Genomic DNA, 24963 nt, shown 5'->3' with positions numbered 1-24963 from the left:
CGTAACCATGGTAACTCATTTGTAATTGTTGTTTATTTCAATAAAAAGTTTTACCCTTTAATGTATCAATTAAGCATTTAATTACCTCTATTTCCAAGGCGTTCATAACATTTGCAAATATATTATTTTTAATTTATCAATTGGAACTCTTGGTTCAATAGCTTTCAAGCAAGTATCGACCTTTTCTTAATAGGAAATTCAAGCTAATGAATTTTGTATCTATTCATTATTTATTTCTAGCTCTTGTACGAATGCAGCATATATATGATTAAAAGAATTTCGCACCTAGATATTTATAACATTATTATTCAACATAATAAAATATTGTTTTTTTTTTAACGTAGATCGGAACAAAAAAAAATGAAATTGTAACGTGTTTGTCAAAATGCTGTGAATAACAAATGAATGGAAACAGACGCTTATCGATAATGGTCGTTAACTATTATGATAATTGGATTTCCAACACAACAGTGGTATTTATTTTTAGAAAGAGAATTTGTGTTTATCACTGTCCAAAGGCACTTAACCGTACAACATTGAAACAAGCACAGCATTCATTCATCTAATATTTATATCTCATTGCATTCGGATTAAAGTTAAATAAGATCAAGCCAAAAAATCGTATGTAATATATAGTTCTGAGAAAAAAAAGATGGAAATATAACGAAAACCGAGTTTTAATCAAACGCATGTTACAATTTTAGAGACAATTACTTATAAAGGTTATAATCTAGATGATCCCGAAGAACCATCAGCACCTATATGTACATGTCACACATATAAAATCCTTAATGTTTAACCCTAACATATATTTACAATGTAACTCAGTTGAATGGTTGTTGGCTGTTGATGGTTTTAGTAACTACAAAAAAAAATGTTAAAATTGTCTTGGATCTTATAAGATTTAAAATATCGTTATAAATATATGTGATACTTTCACAATTTATTGAGTAAGCGTTATAAACAAATAATATGATAGACATGCACAAAAATTAAAGAAAAAAATAATAAATATATATTAAATAATCTTTTCATATCTTACTTGGTAATGTTGATATATTCTTCTCACTCTATTGCTCTCTTTCCAAACTTTGATGTTGATATGCAGTATTTAAAAGGTCGACAAACTTTTAAGTGACATATGTTTTATTAACCAATCACTTCCTCATAATTTTTCTACAACTCAGTGAAAATTACATCCTGTTTTTAATTGATTGATCATCAAATTGTTCCAGAAATAATTTATCTTAGGGCAACATGCATGTAGTCCAGCATAATGCTTTATTTATTCGTCCAGTCAAAAATGATACTTGTAAATGAAAATAAAGGTTTCACAGAAATATCACCTAAAGTTTTGTATCAATTCAGTATCGATTATCTCTATTTCCAAGGCATTCAATAACGAAAAATATAGTCTGGCGTGTCTGGTTCTGGTATGCATTTAGTTAAGCATAAACTGTGGAAAGAAAAATATGATCAAAACTATCAGAAATAGTTGTAAAAAATAAACGCTAGTCATTTATACATAATAAGTTAGTACAATTGTTTTACGTCATATGCACAGTGAAGATTCTTATATCTTTTTTTGAAACGGTTTCAAATGGTTCGTGTATTCATATCGTCAATTCGAATGCATCTGAGTATGTTTATGTAAGTTATAACTTAAATGGTCCAAAAGAACCTGCATGTACATGTAAAACACGGAAAGTCATCAATTTTAACACTTGCAAATATTTAAAATGAATCTCAGTTTAATGGATTTCCACTGTTAATGGCTTATTAAGTTCCAAAACTAAAAAGTAATAAAACAACCATTTTTTTTATGTAAAATTTAAAATATCGTTTCAAATATATTCTGGTAATGTTGATCCATCCTGCTCACTCAATTGCTCCTTTTTCGATATTCGATATTCACATGCAGATTTTAAAAGGTAAAACAAACTGTCAATCAATCAGCATGTTTTATTAACTTATGACTTCCTGTTAATATTTCTAAAACGTACTGCAAAATACATCCTGTTATTGATTGATAAATGTCAATTTGTTTCTAGATGTAATTTCATCCAGATGCAACACTCGTGTAGTCATGCATATAAGACATTGAATTAACATGTTTAGTTTCCATATACATTGATAATCAGTGGTATGCCAGATTAATTTTATAATTTAATTTGGGGCCGAAACAAGAGTATAAGAGTGGCTCGTCACCTGTTTTGTGGTCTTCTTTTCTGTTGCGGGTACAGGGATAAAACGAAAATATTATATATTTCTGGTCATAAAGAATGTATTGTTATACATATTTAATATTTTCAACTTTTATCGCATTGAAGAGAAAGAAAGTGTTAAGAAAATTATAATTATTTTAAATAATTTGAGAGTGTTTGAAATAATCAACAAATAACATTGTCCTCTATGTATATATATTCTTTGGCCTATAGGGGAAATGTTGTACTGGCATGCGTCCTTGAGCTGCTTCGGGTTATTATACACCAGGGTTTATATAATAAAATGTGTTAACATTTAAAAAACGATACGTATGCATGAACGACGAGGATAAACATCATGCTATTACAATGTAGTGGATAATAACACGTATAATTATTCCAACACACGTGTAATATTCCTTGTGTGTTATCATTATTCAATTCCCTCCATCACCTCGGTCTTCAATAACAGAACACAAATCTGTTGGTGTGTCTGGTTCCGGTACAATGTATAATCTGCTTAAGATGCACTTATATAGTTACGGAAATACTATAATTAAAAAGATCAGAAATAGTTGTCAATAATTAAACGTCCGTAAAGTTTATAATTGAACACAATAATTTTAAGTCTTATATGCAATATACATGTTTATAAGTCAGACATTTGTTTCTTCGTTTATTTATTTGAAACAATTTTAACTGATTCCTGAATGTATATATTTAAACCGTTTGCATACGAGTTGGTTTATTTACCGTAGATACAACCTCGTTTGTATTTTTTCTTTTATTTTCCTTTTTGCCTGAGAGTTAAGGTGTTTTCGAGGATCTAATTTTCTTATTCTTTTCAATGAGTGTTGATTTTTTTAATATGGTATAAACTATTGGTCATCTAGCTATTTTTCAACCAAGATGTCTTTTAAAATATACTAAGTGTGCGCAGAAATCAAAGAAATCTATGTTAAAGTATTTTGAAAATAGATACATGTATGAGAGGATAGGTTTTAAATAACCTTATCCAAAAGAAAAAAAATATGTCACCGACCTTGGTATCCAAACATTGAAACGTTTTCTATCATTTTGTTATAAAAAAAAAAAAAGTTAACTTCCTTTGAATGTATAAGTTGATAATTTGATTCGAACAAACGCATCTATTTGATATTTGACAATTTAGCCTAAATAATGCAGGTTCTTATCACATTAATTTTGTAATTGTTTTTTATTTAAATAGTTCTACTCTCTTATTGCAATTTGCCAATTTAAGCGAAAACTAGATCTATTATAACATGTATAAACTGATAGTTTCCAATCAAAGATAACGACGTACAGTTTATCTACCTCAAGTAAGTCAACCAAACCGTTTAGTCAATTTATGAATATGTCTAAACATGTAAAAGATAACAGTCAAGTTATTATGCAGATTCACAATATTCAAGTTATCTCTTATTTCAAAAATTCTACTAGTATATAGATATATTGAATAAAATCCTCATTAAGGGAGATCATCTCTATACAAGAACTGTAAAAGTATAATGCTACTCGTTCTTTTTTTCTGTAGATACTTTATCTATTATCTTGTGGATAGTTGTCTCGATATCCCAAAAGCACGATTTCGAATCCTGGCAAGAAGAAAAAAAAATTAACATTATTGTGCTGAAATTTCGAATTGTTCTATAATTTATATGTTTTATGTATAAAAGGAAATAAAGTTGCTTTATTTCTAACAGCAAGTTGTGTAAAGCTGTCTGCGATCGTACTTCTGTAATATTGTTCAAAGAATTCAAGTTGATACCAATAAGTGTCATTATTCACACAAATGTGCGATATTTATTGTGTTTAATCATGTACCAATTCAGAATTCAATTACCTCCATTTCACAGGCCTTCAATAACAACAAATCTTGTTTGTCCTGTCTTAGTGTGAACTGTGCATAGCATACATTTCCAGAACGGCATACTACAATCAAAACTATCAGAAAAAGTTGGTAATGTTTAGTCATTCTGTTGACTGTGTTACTCTCTTTCCGAACTTTGACGCAGATTTAAGGGGGTAGACCTTGGTACAGGGAGATAACACTTTAAATCAGTTATGTGTTTGTAAAAGTCAAGTTTCCTCAATGAATTTTAAGCATTTACCTGAAACAGATTGAAAATAATCTATGTATCCAAGAAGCTTAGAACATATTTATGAAAATGGCTGACACAAACGTACTGATGATTTTAAGAGTTATTTCCCTTAACCTAGGTCTACCTCCTTAAAAGGTCGCAAAAAATGATCAACTTATAGAGCTTTATGTTTTAATAACCAATCTCTTGCTGTATATTTTCCTACTTCAATGAAAAATACATCCCGTTATTGATTATTGTATTCACTAACCTCTATGTCCAAGGCCTTCAATAACAAAACGAAATTCTGGTGTGTCTTGTCTTCATTTGATATGTGCTTTAGATTCACTTATATATTGGCATTGCACGATCAAAACTATCAGATATAACTATAAAAAAAAATAAACGTACGTAAAATATGTATGTGAATATTATAATTTTAAATGATATGCAATATATATAAGTCAGACATATTCTTTTGTATCTATTTATTTGAAACTTAAATTATAACTAAGAGAAACTTTTTTGTTATGTTTTTTTGATAATGGTTTTTGTTTGAAAAGTGTAATAAAACGAACGTTTGTTGACAATGGTCGATGACTATCATGATAAAATGCTTTGATACGTTTTAATCAGATATCCGTATAGTTTGGACAGCGAAAGTTTTATGAAAAATGTTTGGTACTAATAACTTCGTTTTCTACACATTAGTGATATTTATTTTTTAGAAAAATAATATGTAATTGTCAAACTAAAGTCACCATACACAGGAAAAATTTGCTCACATGAATTACACATGAATTTCACATGAAATTCAAATGAAAAATTTCAGGTGAGATTCACCTCAATCGAGCTTATACATGAAACTCACGTGAAATTTACAACAAAAAAATTTGATATTTTTCATGATTTTAATTAAATTTGAACATTTAAATGTTATTTGAAATGCTCTATTAAAAAAAATTCATGTGAATTTCACATGAACAAAATGTACGTGATTTTCATGTGAAATTCACATGAGTTTCACATGAGATTCACATGAAACTCACAAACACTTATTGCACGTGAGTTTCCACGTATAAGCTCGTTTGAGGTGAAATTCATGTGAATTTCACATGAGATTCACATGAATTTAAATTCATATGAAATTGATGTGAATGAAATTTGCCTGTGTACCACACTGGAAAATAACTACCACATATACAATATAAGGTCAATGTCAGGAAAGTATACACTTTTTTGCACGAGGCTGAGAAACTGGGGAAGGCCAAGGTTCTACCGAGCCCTTCCCCAGTTTTTCGCCGAGTACAAAACAAATTATATCTAACCTAAATTAAGGCTAATATTTGTTTATATTGCAGTTAAAATTAATACATTGATAGCGTTTTAACTCGTAACACAAATGTGAAACTTATTTTCATCCCTTAAGGGGGTAGACCTTGGTTCAGGGAGATGACTCTTTAAATCAGTTATGCGTTTGTAAAAGTCAAGTTTCGTCAATGAATTTTAAGCATTTACCTGAAACAGATTGGAAATAAGCTATGTATCCAAGAAGCTTAGAACATATTTATGAAAATGGGTGACACAAACGTACTGATGATTTTCAGAGTTATTTCCCTTAACCTAGGTCTACCTCCTTAATAGACACCTGATTTTGAAGAAAGTGTTACATGATGAAATTGGCATAATACAAACTAAAGCTATGTTACTATATTTGGGAAATAAACACAGCTAGTTGCAGTATTAATTAATTTATCTCCTCTTGATATATCATACATTTTCGATTAAGATCAAGCAAAACATTTGAAATAGTTAAAAAAAGACATAAAATGGAAAGATAATAAAAAACATGTTTGAAATGATTTCAAGCTACATTTTTACGGCAAATACTTAGAAGTTCGATAATCAAGATGATTCGAACGAACCATCTGCATGTACATGTCACTCATGTTAATTCATTGATTTTCAACACTAGCATAAATTTACTATGAAACTGAGTTGAATGGCTTTCGGGTGTTGATGGTTTTGTAAATTACAAAGCAAAATCATTTGTTAAAATTGTGTTGTGTCTTATAAGATATAAGATATCGTTAAACATATGTATCGAGCAACCATAATTAATTTTAACATGACGACATTGTAGAATAATAAGGAAAAAAGTTGAAAATATATATTGAATAATCCTTTAATATCCACCTTGTAATGTTGAGCCATCCTGCTCTCTCTGTTGCGGTCTCTCTGAACGTTAATTTTTACAAGACATGTTTAAAAGGTCGAACGAATTTTCATCCAGGCAGCATATTGTTTTCTATCCTATCACTTTCAGTGTTCCGACGTACTGTGTACTAGCAAGGTAACAATTAAGACTAGCTGTTTGGTCATCCAATGACATATATTCTGCAGAACAATATCTGGTGTGAACACATGGTGTTATTTTTTTAACACAATTAGTGTTAGATATTAAAAATACAACAGCACCACCGAGTTAAGGTGATTCATACCACTTCTTGGAAATAACTCTGTTAAAACAAAGCTGAACGTTTTATCTCGTTCTAGTATTATGGAAATATTGAGCTTCTCAATCTGATAATCAGGTATTGCACATCAAATTCGAACAAATTGATTTGCTGTGGCTCCTGTCGCTAATCTAATTTTTCTAATGCGTCAATGATTTACGCGTCTGTGATTTGTCCACAAAACAAATTAGTGACTCCCAAATCAACACAAAAAAGGCAAATTAAAGTTAAGTTGAAGAGCATCAGTGATTCGAAATATAATAATTAAGTTCATATGAACACCGGAGTGCAGACTCAGAGGCCAGCAAATAAGAATTATTTAACCATCGTTGCGAAAAGACGATTGAAATCTTTCAAATCAAAACGTACATTAAAATCTAAAGCTTACACTTATAAATGTCCGTAATTTTTCTATGTTAAAATTTGTGTTACCAAATCCATGTCATAATATCTCATGCCGGTACCTTTAGTATGATATAGATGGACAAAATTATACTTGCGTACTTGGGTACTTGGGTAACATTTATATTAAGGTTAAGCTTTTTTCAGTAAAACCGTGTTTTTATAATCTATAAATCAAACCAACTGACTTGCTTTTTTACTCTAAAATGAAGTGCGTAATAAGTAGTACACAGCATATGTCTAACATGACTTTTACATGATGCGCAAGGATCAACACAGTGAAGAATGAAAAAGCAGGCAAAACTGTTTTTTTTAAATTAAATTTTACAGTGTGTTGATGTTGATAATTTTATTTTCATCGGGACCATAAAGCCATCAGCATTTCTCGAACAAGTCCAAGGCTACATACTTAACTCTTACATTGATTCAATTTTGGGCGGTAAGCTACGATTGGATCACATAGTAACACGTGTTTAATCCCGATCAACACTTGCAGATCTAGAGACGAGCATGAATTTTAAAAAAAATCAAAGTATATTCCTGAATATATATAATATTAAGACAAAATCCATTTTTTTCATAAATATTTCATTCCCTAATGAAGTAGGTTATTCATTCTTTTGATAACTTTAAATTGTTATCAATTTATATCAGTGGCGGATCCATGTCTAAATCCAGAACAAAACAGGAGGGGGGGGGGGGTAAACTTTATGTCCCCATTTAAATGCATTGATCTTCAAAGAAGGGTTGTTTCAACCCCCGGGACCCCCACCACTGCATATTAAATTCATGTATTTGGCAACAAACGCGCGATTTTTTCGATTTTTTTTTAAGGGGGAATGGGAGGATTGAATGGCTCATCCTGCATTTTTTCATCAAAAATAAAGATCACAGCCTGTGTATTTTAAAATGAATTAGCCCCTCCTCCTCCCCGCTTCTCGTTTTGTTCATAAAAATTAAACGGTATCTTACAACTAAAATATTCCTAAATATATTACTTTTTTACGAAGTTGCATTTTAAAAAGTCTTAAATGTGTACAACATTTATCTTTTACTTGAAATGGTTCTTTTTTTTTATCAAATTATTAGATTCCTGATTTTTTTTCTACTTTATGGCTATCCAAGTTTCTCAAATGTTTAGTCTTGCTTAAAGTATTATTACTTGAAACGTCGTACAAGTCAGATAAAAAACAAAAGAAACAAAAGAAACAGGCCGGATACAACCAGCCGAATAGTTTTTCTGCACTTGTAGTCAGGTCAAGGTACTCGGCTATCGCCTCGGACCTTGACCTGACTACTCGTGCATAAAATCTATCCGGCAACGGTTGTTACCGGCCTGTTTCTTTGTTACCTTTGTATTCTATCTAATACATAATTCGATTACCTCTATTTCAAGGGCCTTTAATAACAACAAATCGTGTTTATCCTGTCCTAGTGTGAACTGTGCAAAGCATACACTTCCAGATGAATCAAAGCGATCAGAAAAAGTTGGTAATGTTTAGCCATTCTGTTGACTGGATTGCTTCTTTCCAAACTTTGACGCAGAATTTAAAAGGTCGTGAAAAATATTCAATCAAGAGCCATATGTTTTATTAACCAATCACTTGCTGTTAGATTTTCAACACTTCAATGACAAATACATCCTGTTATTGATTGATGCATTCAATAACTTCTATTTCCAAGGCCTTCAATAAAAAAAAACAAAATTCTGGTGTGTCTTGTCCCCATTTGATATGTGCTTTAGATGCACTTAGTAATAGCATAGCACGATCAAAACTATCAGATATAACTATGAAAAAATAAACGTACGTTAAATATATGTGTGAATATAATAATTTCAAATGATATGCAATGTATACAAGTCAGACATATGTTTTTCTTATTCATTTATTTAGAACATAAATTGTAACTTAAGAAAAATGTTTTTGTTCTGTTTTTTAACAAAGTGTTTCAATTAAAAAGTGTAATAAAACAAACGTTTTTTGACAATGGTCGGTGACTGCCTTAATGAAATGCTTTTGATACGTTTAAAACGAATATCCATATAGTTTGGACAGCGAAAGTTTTATGAAAAAATTCGTAAGGGTTCCACGGAACCCAGTGTCTCGCCTACTTTTGCTGTTAATTGCAGACTCAACAAAAATGAGGAAAAACATCAATAAAAATTTCCCTCTCGATACTGTCTTTTGATTGAAAGAAGCTTCCAAGTTTGGTAAACAAATCCAGGATAGTTTATGAATCTAATAAATGTTTTATAAACTTTAACTGCAGACTGTATGTAATGTCAACTTGAAGAAAAACTAAGTCCTTTTATAAGTAAAATACGGAAAAAGTAAATTTTTTTCACAAAATTTACTTCTGAATAATATCTTATGATCAGAAACAAGCTTTTGTCTAAGTTTGGTAGAAATCCAGGATAGTTTAAAAACATTATAAAAATTTTAAAAATTTAAACCACAGAGTGAATGTTTTGTTTCTGGCAAAAAAGTCCATTTATAAGTAAAATACGGAAAAGTGGAAATTTATTTTTACCAAATTTTCTTCTTGATACTATCTTATGATCATAAACAAGCTTTTGTCCAAGTTTGGTACAAATCAAGGATAGTTTATGAAAGTTATTAAAATTTTAAAAAACTTTAACCACAGAGTGAATGTAATGTTTCCTCGCAGAAAAACTAAGTCCATTTATAAGTAAAATACGGAAAAAATGGAATTTTATTTTTGCATAATTTACTTCTGGATACTTTCTTATGATCATAAACAAGCTTCTGTCCAAGTTTGGTAGAAATTCAGTATAGTTTAAGAAAGTTATTAAAATTTCAAAAACTTTAACCACAGAATGAATATTTGTGGACGCCGCCGCCGACGACGACGGAATGTAGGATCGCTTAATCTCGCTTTTTCGACTAAAGTCGAAGGCTCGACAAAAATGTTTGGTACTAATAACTGGGTTTCCTACACATTAGTAATATTTATTTTTTTAGAAAGAGAAAATGTGTTTGTCATACTAACGTCACCTTACCACACCTGTTAACAACTACCACATTCTTTGATCTGCTATCGATATCTCATACATTTAAGATTAAGATCAAGCAAAACATTTTAAATAGTCCTAAAAGACATAAGATGGAAAGATAATAGAAAACATATTTGAAATGATTTCAAGCTACATTTTTGCGACAAAAATTTATCAGTTCGATAATCAAGATGATTCGAGCGGACCATCTGCACCTGTATGTACATGTACTCATGTAAATTCATTGATTTTCAACACTAGCAAAAGTTTAAAATGAAACTGAATTGAATGGCTTTCGGGTGTTGATGGTTTTGTAAATTACAAAGCAAAATCATTTGTTAAAATTGTGTTGTGTCTTATAAGATATAAGATATCGTTAAACATATGTTAAACTTTTATTGAACAACCATAATAAAACTTAACATGACGACATTGCACAATAATAAGGGGAAAAGTTGAAAAATATATATTGAATAATCCTTTAATACCTACCTTGTAATGTTGAGCCATCCTGCTCATTTTTATTGCGGTCTCTCCGAACGTTGATTTTTACAAGAAATGTTTAAAAGGTCGAACAAATTTTCAACCAAGCGGCATATGATTTTCTAGCCTATCACTTTCAGTGTTCCGACGTACTATTTACTGTCAAAGTAACAATAAGAACTAGCAGTTTAGTCATCCAATGACATATATTCTACAGAACAATATATCTGTACTTGACTGTACTGATTTTTACTCGACCAGTCTGAATTCGTCTGAGATTTACTTGATAATACTCGACTGTAGTCTGAACCATACTTAACAGTCTGAATGTGTACTTGACCAGTACTTAACCATTTTATACGAGTCTGAACCATACTCGACCTAGTCTGAACCGTACTCGACCTAGTCTGAACCATACTCGACCTAGTCTGAACCATACTCGACCAAGTCTTAACCAACCTAGACCTATTTTTTGTATCTATCAACTGAATTTTATCAATTTAGGAATTTTTTTTAATAAAAATGAAATTTGAACAACAACTAGAAAATAAAAATGTATTCAATACAATTTTGAAATTAAAATTTCACAATAATCAATAATCAACACTTACATAATAATATATATAAATTTTTAAAATACAAATAAAACAAGCTTATCAAATAATCTAAAAAAAATGAATCGTGACTAATATTTTCAATATTATTCAAAATGTTATGAATATTTCGGAAGTATTTTTATGGTAATTGGACTATTTTCACAATTAAATTAAGCCTAGTATAGATTTATGGTGTCAGTTGAGTTCAGGTAATAATGCAGTGAATGTTTTTTTTTTTTTATTAAGATATATATAAAATAGTATATAAAACAACTTGATAAATTTAAAAAAAATGAGAGCTTAATTGTTTTGTTTTATTAAACCAAGAATATAATATAATCATGATAATAGAATTTCCATAGCAATCCTTGATAACCTTTTTAATCAAGGAAATGTATTCCAAAGTAACAGTAAAAAATGTTTCAATTAATTTAAGTATTTTTTTGTCAAATTAACATGGCATACATAAAGCACTTTAATATGTTCTAATTACCTCAGTACATGTGTGTTTTACAGGTAAAAAGAAAGCTCCATTTTCTTAAATTCGTGTATTACTTATCTAGTACATACATGTATCTTCGAAAGGCCTTGCTATTTGATTTAAAAAAGATGTTGCAATTTTGAATCAATGTTATTTAGAATTTAATACCTCTGACCAGGTGTGATCTTATTTATGAGTTTGCCCCCAAGCAGATGTTATACTTTATGTTTCACCACTTATCAGAAAAACATTTTTATTTATTTATTTTATTTTATCCCTTTTTGATATAAGTTATTATATAATATATTGTTTTTATCCTTAATATAATCAGAGATATATTTCTTTGATTTTGTTGGCTGTTGTTATATATGTCAGTTAAAAAGAAATGTATTTTAACAGTTAAAAAAGTAGAGGTTTTTTGGTCTAGTATGGTTCAGACTGGTCGAGTATTGTTCAGACCATTGGTTAAGTATGGTTTAGACTGGAAAAATAGATCGAGTTCATGTCGAGAATGGGTTAAGACTGTTTCAGACTGGTCGAGTAATAGTAATAGTTCAGACTATTTTCAACGGCAAAGATAAGGGTCAAGTACGATTCAGTCGAGTAAAAATCAGAACAGTCGAGTACAGATATAGGCCATTTCAGACTTTAATGGTTTGTAGTGGTTAGATATCAAACATTTTTGTCAAAAATACAGCAGCAACACCGAGTTAAGGTTATTCATACCATTTCTGGGAGACAACTCTATAAAAACAACTGAACTTTTATCTCGTTCTATTGTTATGGAAATATTAAGTTTCTCAATATTAGAATCAGGTATTGCATTTCAAATTGATTTGCTGTGGCTCTTGTCACTGATCTTATTTTTCAAATGCGTCCATGATTTACGCGTCTGGCGTATTAGATTATAATCCTGGCACCTTTGATAACTGTTTATGAATCAACTCAACATAAAAACTAGATATGCCATTTGTTTTCGCAAGGCCCGTATTTTGTCGACAAAAAAAAATGAGTGACGCCCAAATCAATACTAAATATGCAAATTAAAGTGAAGTTGAAGAGCACCGTTAATCCGAAAAAATAATAATTAGGTTCATATCAACACAGGAGTGCAGACTTAGAGGCTAGTAATATATGAATTCTTTGACCATCGTTGCAAACAGACAATTGAAATCTTTCAAATAAAAACGTACATTAAAATTGAAAGCTTACACTTATAAATGTCTGTAGTCTTTTTTATGTTAAAATTTGTGTTACCAAATTCATGTCATAACATCTCATGCCGGTACCTTTAGTATGATATAGATGGACAAAATTATACTTGCGTAACATTAATGTTACTTATAATTATAAATCAAGGTTGAGTTTTTTTTTCAGTAAACCCGTGTTTTTTATAATCCATAAATAAAACCAACTGATTTGTTTTATTTTTACTCTAAAATAAATTGCGCAATGAGTAGTACGTAGCAAATGCCTAACATGACTTATACATGATACGCATGATTTTTTGTTATATTTTACAGTCTGTTGATGTCTATATTTTCATTTTCATCGGGACCATAAACCCATCAGCATTTCATGGACAAGTCCAAGGCTACATACTTAACTCTTAAATTGATTCTATGGATTGAGTAAATTGATATAGAAAAGAATAAAGGCTTATTTGTTAAATTGGAACATATCAAAACTTAACCCTTGATTAGGTATATAAAATATGAATATTTTATCGCAATTTAAGGAAAGATTTGATCATCAATGGCATATGATTGACAACTTTAGGATACCTAAAACCATGTAATTATAGACATGCATTTGAAATAAAGCGACATATCGTGGATTATCAAACACACCTTGTTTATTGAGCGACCGACTGTGCAAGGGCTGTATAGCCATTAAAGGGCGTTAAAAACTTCCATTTGTCAAACCTTGCATTGTTCTCCTTTTAAGCTCAAGAAAGGAATTCGTGTTTGAATAAAAAGCATGAAAATTAAAAAATATATAATGTTATGTTCCAAACAAAATGTTCTTCCTCAATGTCTTTTATTCATATGCATTTTTAGAATGTAGTAATAACTTTTCAGTTGTATTAAGAAAATGTATGGACAGGTCAAAGACCCAATATAATTCAATCGATGCAAACTAATCGTTCAAACACCCTTTGGATATATTGCATACTTATGAATGACCTAACTATACATTTTTTGAATGATTTGCAGTCATAGATCAATGTAATGTTAAAGCGAACCGCACATTAAGGCAATAAACAATATAAATACAACTATTCAAATAAATAGTATAGTAAGCTTGCAATATATGATCCGCTGTCTTAGAAGAGCTTCAATACAGTTTGTCAATCAATGAAATTGCTCTCATCTTTAATGCAGACTACATTTTCCTTATTTCTTACATTTGTCAACATAAACTTAAGTAATAATTCTCTAATCATTTCAATTAATTTCAAATGATCATGAAACAAATCAGTTTATTGAAATTGATATTACAAATCAACGTTATCGACATAGTATCACAGTAGATATAAACCATTGCTACGCTCAATATTACAGCTGTTAGATTTACGTACATTAAGTCAGTCAAAGCGTTTAGTATATCGAGATAGTAAGAAAAAAGCTTGTTATCAAGACAATCTGAAATGGCATCAGATATATCATTGCCGAGTACGCAATTATATCGGTTAAGCCTCGTAACCCAGCATTAATTTTGTTCATATGGTATGTGGTGGCTATACATGAAGCTACGGATATTTTACGCAATCTCAGAGACGACAAAGCTAACACTTTCAAAAAGAGATCCAATATTTTATTTTGCTAGATTTTCTCCTTCATAGAAAATTCTGTCAATATTGGCCAGTTGAAATATTTAGTGTATGAAAAATGATAATCGTCTAATTCTAATTGATAAAATGTAAATAAATACATATAACCATCATCATTTAAAAACATGGAAGAAAACCGGAATTGTCTGATTTTTTTTTTTAAAGTATACAGTATAGTGTTCTTTATAAACGCTAACGAGTACAGCATTTTTCTGTATTGGGAAAGAGAACAATATGATTATTGTAAAAATATTATGAATGGTCAGGTCTAATAAAAAAAATCTAAAATACGACAACCTGTCATAAGCAGACCTGTATTTAGGCCTTGTCTAATCAACCGGTCTGGAGCAGCCCTGTCCATATGTCGTTTCTCAAATAGACATGTACACTGAACTGGTTCATAACAGACTTGTCATGTCCAAGGCATAGATTACCTTAGCCGTATTTGGCACAATTTTTTGGGAATTTTGGATCATCAATGCTCTTCAACTTTGTACTTGTTTGGCTTTATAAATATTTTGATATGATCGTCACTGATGAGTCTTATGTAAACGAAAAGCGTGTCTGGCGTACTAAATTATAATCCTGGTACCTTTGATAACTAATGTCCAAATGTCTGAACTGGAGAAGACCTACTGCAGTCCTAAAAAGCTTGACTCATTTAAATATCTTAAGTTAACTTGGTAAGCGGGCAACGAATCTTCTCAAAGTTTCAGGACTGCGTCGGTTAAAACACAACTTTACGTCTTGGTCGGCGTTTTTTTTTCATACTAAACGGATAATTTTAACAAGATGTTGTTCAAAAAGCCAGTATCTTAAATGGTATTTTCTGATTAAAGCTAATTTATAATTTCTGACTACATGTAATTGTTTGACAATTATGACATAGAACTTTTTCTGCTTGATCTATGAACTTATGTTTGGCAAGATATTGAATGTACACATGTAGTCAGATGCTTTGGGGGGGGGGGGGGGGGTTGCTGAACACTCATATATAACATGCATCTCAACTTCCTTTTAATCTAGTAAGTACATCAACTACGAGACCAATGCTTAACAATTATCACGGACATTTCAGAAAGTCTGACAACCATTTGAAAACTCTTACCATCAACCCCCATGGATATGTTAAAATGTGTGATCCATAAAATGTTCAATTTGTTTGTAAATATTAAGTAGTGCTGAAGTAAACATGGTAAAGGAACGGACTTATAATAATAACTATAAGATAAGAAAAACATTTGATTAACATAACATGTTGAAGTCAAAATAAAGTTAACATTGTCGGACTACATTGACGATTTCAGACGTCAAGATATGAATAAATTAGACTTGCAGCTGATTGCATTGAGTGTGTAGAGAAAGGTAGAATCCTTGGTTAGCTAGCTTGTTAGCTGATGTATAACGTTCGGGCGTTCTGTCTGACAGAAGATTGTAAAACTGCCAGAAGTAAATGTTCACTGTCACGATTGCGTGATGTTTGATTAATCAATTATAGAGGTCCCTCATAGGGATGTCACATAATCACAAATGATTTGCCAATATAATTACATTATCATTAATCATTTCTTTACAAGATAATCAAATAGTCAAAAATACACTCTTAGATTATCAAATAATCATAAAATATTTGGGCTGTTAATAAAATAATAACTATACAAATAATGAAAGTAATCGAATAATCAAACATCCCATGAGGAGGCTCATCATAGAAGATTGAACTTTAAACATCCCTTAAGAAAGTAAGAATAGTGATCTTATACATACTGTTGACATGTCGTGGTTGAATTAAGGAAGAGGAAGGATCAACAGGCGTTTTCCGAACAAACTGTTAGATTGTAATCAAGGTCAATACATTACATTAACAAGAACAGTTTATAACTATCCTGTAGTTGTTTACAATATTAATATTTGCATATTCCGAAGGCATATAGAATATTTTACGGATGTCATTTCTTTTTGGTAATTTCAGATGTCCATCGGTTGCTCAGTTTCTACCTTTTGAATAGTTCACTCGGGCTTAATAAGTCAACAAATAGTTATAGATAATCAACTATGACGCGTCCGAGTGGTTTCTTAAAATAAACCTGAGAAGAAAATAAAAATGTTACTTGTATCTGTAATTTGTACTCCCATCATAAATCTATATTCAAATAACTTATTGTATTCCTTTATTATGAATTTACCTCAAAAACCAATAAGTACACATGTGTGCATACCTTTAAATTATAAAATCAGGAGTCGTGATTAATTAGTTATCAAAGGTACCATGATTATGATTTAGTACGCCAGACGCGCGTTTCGTCTCATATCAAAATATTTATAAAGCCAAACAAGTACAGTATTGAAGAGCATTGTTAACCTGTCTTACATGTGCTCATTTGTCTGCAGGTGGCTTTAAACAGTTTACAGTTAGTTATATGTAACTATGCAATAGATCAAAATATATTTCCCGAGGTATGAAGATCAGCTCATTGTTCTATAGCCCGAATAATTTTGTTATCATATATTTTTACTTACAGATTAATTTACTGTATATTACAGTTTGTGATTCCTGTTAGGTTACAGACTCGTTTTTATAAATTGTGATTTATTCACATACTAAATTGAGCCTGATTCTTTATTCTATTATAAGCAAGACCAGGACCATTATTGAATTAACAATTAGTACTACTTCCTTGGTTTTGTAACAGCGTGTTTCCCTTTGTGCAAGTTTCCGGAACACATGACGCTATCAACCTCAAGGAACCTCAGGATCGTTGTCCTGTTGTGACGATGTTTTGATCATGTTTTAGTGATATTAGATTGTCAACGTTTTGTAAATATGTTCAACCTTCATCTTTGTTTAAAAATCATTCCTTGTAAAAATTTACATATTTAAGATAAAATTGCAATGGTTTAATGTGTAATGATTCCTGGCATTGAATATGGATGTCTGCAACAACAAATTTTCCATCATTTCAAAAGGAATACAAATAGGGTGGTATTGGAAGGCCTTATATAAAAAATATAATTTCTAGCTTCTACATTTTTATTCATACGCTATACTTATATTGAATGCTGAAAAATAATTTCAGACAATCATATAAATAAACCATAATATATTAGCGGTACTGTTACACAATGTTGATGAAAATTTTTGTCGGAGAAAAGCTTTACGTATGCTTCATTATGGAACGATGTAGTTAAATACTTGTGAGAGTCAAATATAATACTGGTATCAAAATTCTTACCCTTGATCCCTGTTTAACCCCTATACCTTCATACCTCAATACAGATTAACTTATCAATTGTCTTAACTGATGTCGAATTAATTGAAACAGTATAGTTTTAGTGATGTATTTGACAACAAATTAAAAAAATAAAGACGTTTAGAGAATTGCAACGTCCACACATAGGTCAGTGTAAAGTCTGAAATTTGATGATAGTAAGGACCTAGATTTGTAGAAATATGAATTATGTCACATATCTGAGAAATGAACACAGATTTGAAATAATTAACACAGTGAAAAAAAAAGACTTGAAAAGACATTTTATTTCGTCTTAAATTTCAAATATCAGCTTCCGACTTCCGCCATTTCTTCCTTTCAGCCAAACAAAAGTTTTACATATATCAAGATAACTATGCCTCGATTCACAGAGTTAAATCTGTAAATGAGTATATCTCAACAGGCACATTTATTTTAATATCAGAAACCAAGAACATGGTGAAGGCACAATCAAATTGTGTGCTATTTATGCATATCCCCTTCCCTTTGTAAAATCCGATCGATGGAAGTAAAATAAGGTGTATTAAAAAAAAGTAGAAAAACGAAAAAAAAATACTCTTCATATAGTTACGATAAAATGAATGAAGGTTATAAATTGCTGATCTACGTCAAGCTGTAAATTGTATTTATATTCAAGACAAGAACATGTAAATATTTAATGAATATTAACCCTGTATTGTACTAGACCCGCACGCTGACCGGATGTTAACATTTTCAAAAGGTACTAGTTGGCAGGAAGAAAATGTATACGTAACACGATGGGGATTTGTACAATTATTTTATTATTACTTGCAGACATGCAAATCTAACTTGTCAATTAAATGTTATTTTTTGATATATGCTCATATTTGACATTAGTACACATGTGACCACAGTTTCGCTAAAACATGTATCCCGAAGCATATAAACTAACTTGTACAGACAAGGAAGATGGAAAATTGATCATTTTTGTGGACAATCATTATGGATCTACCAAATGAATAAAAAGCTTTACTGATTACCATGAAATGTGATGGAAAAGGGCACAAATGGATTTTTGGGCCAGTTCTTACCCAGTTGCAGTACAGCTCACTAGGAACAAGGCTAAATAATCGGATACGTCCTCCAGGAGAACTGAGTCGTCCCTGCAAAAGTAAACAAGCAACCATCTTTTAGGTGACACAAACTTCCAACCAACAACAAAAAGTAAAGGCTAAAGTAAACTATAGTAGTCATACAGAAACCAGGAACACAACTCACACCAACTAGGTACAGTCAGGAACTAGTCGAAGTTGTCACCGACAAGGAGATTTTCATCCGTTAGTAAAATCCCAAAAAGGCATATCAGCGCCTAATTACTAGGATTGACTTTTTGGGTTTTACATCGACGACTTTGACCTACTAAACAAACCACTGCATATGTTGACCTCGAACCAAATTCGAGAGAGATTTAAGATGCTGCAAAACTATCACCAAGGCTAAACACCCGGCACCATCAATAAAAACACAATCGCTGCAAAATGAAAAGGGACAATTTAACAGGTCCAGCTCTGCTCCGTTATGTACGATAGTCTGCTATATATAAAAGGATAGACTGACCCTAAAAACCCAATCATCATCATCACCAGGAAGATAAAAAAGAACAGAGAAGTAAGAAAGATATAGAAAGAAGACATGTATTCCTCTCTTTGTTAGTAGGAGAAGGAATATATTTATCATAATAATCCATACTTGTCAAGACATGAAAGACCATTAAACCATAACGTGTCCGTGTGACAATTTGTGAACTTTCGAACAATGGAACATTTGGACCTTGGAATAAATTTTCTAATTATTTTACGTAATCAATGATTTTTTTAATACATTGCAAGTTTGGTATTATTAGACCTAGAATAAACTTGGAGTTCGAGCTCAAACAACGCAAAGGAATACATAAAGTAAGAACTTTCATCTTTTTCTGAATGAATAATCGAGATATTTCAACGTTAACTTAAATAGAAGAAATAGCTTTTCAATGGTCGGAAACTATATAAAGAAAAGTTGTAAATTTAAAGTGGAGTGTGGCTGCTAAATTAAAAAGCATAACATTTACCGCTTCTTCACAAGAGATGGTCAGAATATTAACACCGGGAAAGATTTTATTCGGGTGTTCTCAGTGTAGGTTTAAACATTATGCATTCAAAATCTGTATTAGAATTATTGATAGTATTCTGGTTTATTCTTATACGTGTTTTACTAATAGAAAAGATTTCCAAGTTATGTTATAAAGTCGAAAACGCGTATTTTTTTTTTTTTAATTTCACATAAGAATCTATGTATTAAAAATTCTTCACTATTCCTAAAAAATATGAACTTTGCTCCGAATATGTCTTATACATTTGCCACTGACATTGCGAAAGAATCCAATTAATCGAACTATAGTCTGTGTATCCTTGTTGTATCATTAGAACCTAGTGTTTTACACATGTGAAGGTTGTTGTTTTGAACAAAGATCACTGACTATAGTATACCAAATAACCACAACTGTTTAAGTTGTCGTTATTTTGTCATTTCACGAAATATTTTATGAATAGGGAGAAAAGTGAAGTTATGTTCTTTTACAAAACATTTTATTCAAAAAGTGCTTTATATAAACGTTAGTGCTGTCATTTTAATTGAATGTTTCTTGTTTTAAATCTCTATTCATTTGACATATGTTTAGTAACCAAGCTTTTGTTGTGACTTTTTTCTACAACTCAGTGAAAAATACAGCCTGATATTGATTGATGAATGTCAATGGGTTTCTAGAAATAATTTTATCTCAGGGTCAACATTCGTGTGAGGCAAAATGCTCGAATTTTTTTTCTGGAAAAAAACGGATAGTTGTATATGAAGTTATAGGTTTTTCAACGAGTGATGATGGAATATCACTTGATATCAACTTGAAGTATTTAATTTCAATATACTGATAAACTCGCTATCAGTTTTTTCCCTCAATTTTGTATTTTGTATTCAAAATGTTTAGTGGTGCATTGTTAGTATATTTTTTATATTAATTACACGTACGTTTATACTAATTTTGCTAATTATCTAATTATAACAGTTAATACATTCAATTTATGGGAAAGTCATACTACACTTACATAAATCGATGTTAATATTTAAAAGTAATAGCGACAGGTTAAGGATATCTTTGTTAATATAATCTTAAGACAGCTTCGAAGCGAGGTCTGATGCATCATATAGAAAAGTCATACAAGGATCATAAGTCATGTCCTAAGATATATCTTATAACAGGTGTTAGAACAGTTAGTGAAACTAGCCAATGTATTATGAAACAAATATGTAAATATTTATAATTATTTAAAAGAAATTTATTTATATTTGATGCATAGAAAGAAATATTAGTTGTTCTTTTTATCACTGTAAATTATGTACAGCTGTCTTCAATCGTACGACTGTTACCTTATTTAATGACGGAAATAAACATTCAACATGTTATACATGTTATACTACTAGCATTGCAATATGGAGGATAACAATATTAAATGAATGGCTATTATTTATTTTGAATTTATTGAACTATTAAATTAACTTTTGACTCTTCACGTTGAATAATCCGCGAAGCGGCTTATGTAAAAATGTGAAGAGTCAAAAACAATTTTATGGTTCATTAAATTCAAAATAATTTATTGCCATTCATTAATTATAAACAAATTTCTAGCAAGAATAAGGCTCGAAGAACTTATTATTTTATTTAGACATGTATTAACAATAACAACGTACACACATGTTGGCGTATGAATATACAACGTCAGAGTGGGGATGTCGCCATAAAAATTGACAACATTGAAAATAAAAGTAATACGTTAAGCCAATTACAATACAGTAAATACACCAAATTCATTTATTTTTCATTATTTATGACACAAATGTGTAATACTCAAAGTTGATCATCATATTTAAATTCAGTTTCAATTACCTCTATTTTTAAGGCCTTCAATAACAGTAAAAAAGATGGTGTGTCTAGTTCCTTTGTGCACTGTACTGAGCATGTACTTCGAGATATGAATACCATGATCAAAACAATCAGAAATAGCTTTTAAAAAATAAACGTACATAATAAATATATTTGTAAATACATCCTTTAAATGTCATACGCATAGTTAAGTAAAATACATTATTTTTCTTTTTCATTTATTTGAAAAGTTTGCAATTGATTCGTGTATTTATACTGTTAAACCGTGATTATATAGGTTGGTATGTAGTAGCTGAAAACATAGCTTCATCTTCATCTGAATTTTTCTGTAATTTCATTTTTATGGTCTCAAAATTAAGGTTGACCATTGGTATACATATATCTTTTTTAGGAAATCTCACCTTCTATCTATATTGCTTGGGTTCCGAACTTTTATGTTCTCATTAATTAAAAGTCGAACGAATGAATTTTCCACCTAGCGGAATATATATATATTTTTGTCTCGAAAAGAAAATCATCTATAGAGCAACATTTCTTGAATATGAAATTACACGATTTAATGAGCTTTCCCCCCAAAAAAACACGACAAAAATCATCAATAATCAAGAAAAAAGCTAACAAATATGTTGACTAATCCTTTGAAATCTTACCTGGTAATGTTTAGCCATCCTGCTAACTCTGTTGCTCTCTTTCCAAATTTTGATATTCACATGTAGTATTTAAAAAGTCGAACGAATTTCACAACTTAACGGCAAATGTTTTATTAACCAATCACTTCCTTGTAATGTTTTTAAAACTAAATAAAAAATGAATCCTGTTATTTATTGTTGCATCCTGTTATTGATTGATACATTTTTTAACCTCCATTTCAAAGGTCTTCAATAACGAAAAAAACCTTTTGCCATTTCTTGTCCCTGTATGATCTGTGTTGTATATGCACTTATATATAGGCATATATGATCAAAACTATCAGAAATAGCTGTAAAAAATAAAAGTTCGTAAAATATATAAGTAAATAAAACAATTTGCCATATGCCATATACATGTTAATAGGTCAGTAATATATATATTTTTTTAAGTCCACTTTTAAATGGTTAGTGAATTTTTTTATCTTCAAACCGTAAAAATATGAATGTGATGATGTAATTTTTTCTTTATTCACAGTAGACTTTTCTGCAAATTCTCTATGTGCCTTTGAATTATGGTGGATTATTAGTTTTTCTGTTTACATGTAGAATTTGTTTGATCTTAATCAAAATGTAGATGTTTGCTTGTATTTGAAAAAGATATTGTGGTCGCCTAGCTATGGCTTATTTTGCATAGATTGTTCATTAACGAACACGGTCTTTGTGATTTCAAAGAAATCTATGATATATAATTTTGAAATAAAATATGAGAAGATAGGTTTTAGAAGAATCTAAACAAAAACAAAATGGTGTCACTGACCTTGTTTTCTTGCTACAAGTTAAAATTAAAACTTTCTCTATCATTTTGTTATCAAATAAAAAAAAATAATAATTGAGTGATCTCCCTTTAAATGTCTCAGTTAAACAAACACAAATATTTGATATTTGACGAATAAGCTCGAATAAAACTCTAATCATGGTAACTCATTTGTAGTTGTTGTTCATTTCAATAAACAGTTTTACCTTTTAATGTATCAATTAAACATTCAATTACCTCTATTTCCAAGGCGTTCATTTTTGCAAATGAATTATTTCAAATTTATCAGTTGGAACTCTTGGTTCAATAGCTACCAAGCAAGTATCGATTCTTTCTTAATAGGAAATTCAAGCTAATGAATTTTGTATCTATTCATTATTTTTTCTAGCTCTTGTACGAAGGCAGCATATATATGATTACAAGAATTTCGCACCTAGATATTTATAACATTATTATTCAACTTAATAAAATATTTTTTTAACGTAGATCGGAACAAAACGAAATTCTAACGTGTTTGTCAAAATATTGTGAATAACAAATAAATGGAAACAGACGCTTGTCGATAATGGTCGTTATCTATTATGATAATTGGATTTCCAACACAACAGTGGTATTTATTTTTAGAAAGAGAATGTGTGTTTATCACTGTCAAAAGGCACTTAACCATATAACATTGAAACAAGCGCAACATTCAATTATCTAATATTCATATCTAATTCCATTCGGATTAAAGTGAGGTAAGATTAAGCCAAAACATTTCGTAAAATTATAAAAGAAACAAGTTTTAATCAAATTCATGTTACAATTTTAGAGACAATTACTTATCAATGTTATAATGTAAATGGTCCCTAAAAACCATCAGCCCCTGTATATACACGTCACACATGTAAAGTCATTAAGTTCTAACCCTAACATATATGTACAATATAACTCAGTTGAATAGTTGTTGACTTTTGATGGATTTGTAAATAAAAATAAAAAATAAAAATAAAAACATGTTAAAATTGTCTTGAGTTGTTTAAGATTTAAAATATCGTTATAAATACATGTAGTATTTTAACGATTTATTAAGCAACCGTGATAAATAAAAAATAATTGACATGCACAAAAATTAAATAGAAAAAATAAAAAATATATATTAAATAATCTTTTCATATTTTACTTGGTAACGATGAGATATTCTTCTCACTCTCTTGCTCTCTTTCCAAACTTTGATGTTGATATGCAGCATTTTTAAAGTCGACAAACTTTTCAACTAAGTGACATATGTTTTATTAACCAATTACTTCCTGAAAATTTTTCTACAACTCAGTGAAAAATACATCCTATTATTGATTGATAAACGTCAAGTCGTTCCAAAAATAATTTTATCTTAGGGGCAACATTCATGTAGTCTAGCAAAATGCTTTATTTGTTTGTCTGGTTAAAAGTGATACTTGTAAATGAAAATAAAGTTTTCACAACTATATTAACGAGTTTTGTAATCCTGTATCAATTCAGTATCGATTACCTCTATTTCCAAGGCATTAAATAACGAAAAGATATAGTCTGGCGTGCCTGGTTCTGGTATGCACTTAGCTAAGCACAAACTGTGGAATGAAAATTATGATCATAACTATCAGAAATAGCTGTAAAAAATAAACGTTAGCAATTTAGATATTATAAGTAAGTATAATTGTTT

The 24963-nt window shown here is 30.2% G+C and overlaps 2 long non-coding RNA genes across 5 annotated transcripts in view; both read right to left on the bottom strand.

Annotated features, from left to right (window-relative positions):
- LOC143083415 (uncharacterized) overlaps positions 1-19493 on the bottom strand; it is a 31516-nt gene extending 12023 nt beyond the window's left edge. For 2 of the 4 annotated variants that reach the window (XR_012980693.1, XR_012980695.1), the window contains exon 1: positions 1043-2990. This is a non-coding gene — a long non-coding RNA (uncharacterized LOC143083415). Of the gene's footprint in view, positions 1-1042; positions 2993-18954 lie in introns of those variants that run through there. The other 2 variants (XR_012980694.1, XR_012980696.1) reach the window with 2 other exon arrangements.
- Positions 19494-21596: 2103 nt separating this feature from the next.
- LOC143083414 (uncharacterized) lies at positions 21597-24583 on the bottom strand. The gene is made up of 3 exons (XR_012980692.1): positions 24445-24583; positions 22490-22818; positions 21597-21959 (listed from the first exon to the last, which is right to left on the bottom strand). It is a non-coding gene; the product is annotated as an uncharacterized LOC143083414 (long non-coding RNA).
- Between the last annotated feature and the right edge of the window lie 380 nt (positions 24584-24963).

Source organism: Mytilus galloprovincialis, chromosome 7 (genome assembly GCF_965363235.1).
Source record: "Mytilus galloprovincialis chromosome 7, xbMytGall1.hap1.1, whole genome shotgun sequence".
NCBI classification, from domain to species: domain Eukaryota; kingdom Metazoa; phylum Mollusca; class Bivalvia; order Mytilida; family Mytilidae; genus Mytilus; species Mytilus galloprovincialis.
The sequence above is the reverse complement of the archived record's forward strand: the minus strand, read 5'-3'. Positions and strand labels throughout refer to the sequence as shown.